Genomic DNA, 2,577 nt, shown 5'->3' with positions numbered 1-2,577 from the left:
TAATCAAGATCAAATGACATCAATATATCAAACTTAATAACATGACATTTTTGAGAACTCTTTACCACACATCTGTATAATAATATTCACCGTTGGAATGAAAGTTTTTATCATAGAAGTTATTTCTATAAAATTGAATATCAATCGAAAATCATTTGATATATCAACGTACTGCATAAAAATTATCGTCTTACAAAACTTTAATAAATAATTTTGATCTTTCTCTTAACATATCAAATGAATTTCGATTAATATTAAATTTTATGGAGATGATCTATATGATAATATATTTCAATCCAACGGTAGATTTTATTATATGGATACGCCGTAAAGAATTATTGAATGTGTCATATTATTAAATTTGATACATTTACATCATTTGATTTTTTTATAGTACTATGATTTGAAATACCTTAAACTTTAAATCCTTATTCATATCAATTCATATCCTTTGATTTGAATGGTGATTCTAATTATGCGGTGACATCTATTCTTGCAGAGATTGCAGCGGATTCAAATTGTGTATGTAGGGATAGCAATTTGACCTATCCCCAATGGGCACCCGCAAATTTACCCAAAACGGGTAGGGTAAAAACTCGCAAAAATGGATACGGGCATGGGCTCGGGTAATTACCCATAAAAAAAGCAGGTATGAGTGCGGGTATGGACACTTTGGTACCCAATCCACCCCATACCCGCACACTATATATTTATGTATTTTTACTTTGATTTATATATTTTAGTTTATATTGTTATATAAAAATGCATGTCTATCAATTATAAAGCGTATATCAATGTTAAACCATTACATATTTAATATAAGTGTTCGTTTATTTCAACAATAAATTGTTTGAATTTTTTTAATGTTTTAAAAATTTTAAAATTATATGATATTTTATAATTGATCTATTTATTTTTAATAGGAATGCGTGTCACGGGTACGGGTACGGGTATCGGTACTTACATACCCATAGGGCACGGGTACATGTGCTAACTTTGGCACCCAAGTGGGTAAGGACTCGGGCACGTGGATTTTTTAAATCGCGGGTATGGGGATGGGTACTATAGTACCCTGCCCATTGCCATCTGTATGTGTATGTGATAATCAACATAAAAAATTAGAAAAAATTAATATTCATGGATTCAAATTTTAAGATTGAGATTCATAAGTATAATCTTATTTAAGCCATACCTAAAATTTCTGGAATTAGAATGACAATCTAACCGATTCAAAATTGTAACATGCATAATTCATTCCTCCTATTTGATACGATTCCGAAAATTAAAATTGTAAAATTGGAATAGAGATATATATTAATCGCAATGTAAAGGAATTAAATAAATTACTTTCTATTTACTTAACTAAACAAACAAATTTGGAAAAAACTAAAATGAAACAAAACAATATATTTGAAGTTCAAATTGTCAATCCCATTGAAATGGTGGAATAACCCATACTGCAGGTGACATTCCTTTAAACCAATGGTAATAAGGGCAATGTTGTCTAAACTTTTTCTCTTTTACATTGTAGATTTTCATATCAAACACTCCATTAGGATATGGCGGTGTATCTCCGTAAAAATCATCTGTATAATAAATTGAATCTTTTTGAAGATAATTAGAGAAATATGAAGCTGATACAGCAACAGAATCACTATCACCAACAAATAAAACATTATCTCCCAAACTATCAATTTGTAACATTTGTATAAGTTCACCCGTTTGAAAATCCAATTCTAAATTATATACTTCGAATCTTTTTGTACCTCTACTAGGATCAATATTATCTTCACCTTCGGGAAAATCAATAAATTTTCTAACGAGCCATAAGTCTCCCTCCAATGATTTTACAAGATAAACCCGATCAGCATAATCATCCCCCTCCAAAGAAACAACTTTAGGAATCACCTTTTCATCCTTTAAAAAAGATAAATCAAACGAGACAATGTTATTAATAGTCCCACGGCATAGACTAAACCTTTGTAGAATATAACATCGTTGAAGAGACAATGAATATCATCTATATAAATCCATGTATTTTGTCCAGCTTTTAGGAATGCAAGACATTGACGCATACTATAAATGGCCACAACTACATAATCGTGTGGCTTTAATATAGGATTAGTAGATAAAACAACCTTATGCACATCATATTCAGAATGAACACTTCTTCTATACCTATCCATGAAACAGATGGGTGGTAAAGTGATGGAAACCGCATCTTTAAAAGGATTGATGAGTGTTATAAGGGTAACTTTAGAACTATAATCCACCTTGGCCAGCCAGCCATGACTTGAACCACAAAACCTTTTTTTACAAGGTACTGGTAGTATGAAGTTATAGTTTTTTTTTTAATGAAATCCCATATAAACTTCGCTTCTTTTTGCATCCTTTTGTGGGAACCATAAGCATGGGCAATACATTATTATGTATTTGTCGATTTTGATAATTAAACTTTGCAATGGAATACCAATTCTTGCATACGGCGCTGAAATAGATGTGATCTATACGTTCTACTAACTTATCAAAAATTATACTTAAAGGAAGTGCTTCTAAGTTCCTCCAATCTATCTTCAT

At 30.8% G+C, this 2,577-nt stretch overlaps 1 pseudogene; it reads right to left on the bottom strand.

Moving 5' to 3' along the window:
* Nucleotides 1-1,425: 1,425 nt before the first annotated feature.
* Nucleotides 1,426-2,577, bottom strand: LOC127080713 (F-box protein SKIP23-like; annotated as a pseudogene).

The sequence above is a fragment of the Lathyrus oleraceus genome, chromosome 5 (assembly GCF_024323335.1).
Source record: "Lathyrus oleraceus cultivar Zhongwan6 chromosome 5, CAAS_Psat_ZW6_1.0, whole genome shotgun sequence".
In the NCBI taxonomy this organism is placed as follows: domain Eukaryota; kingdom Viridiplantae; phylum Streptophyta; class Magnoliopsida; order Fabales; family Fabaceae; genus Lathyrus; species Lathyrus oleraceus.
Note: the sequence above shows the minus strand (reverse complement) of the source record. Positions and strands in the feature narration are given on the sequence as shown.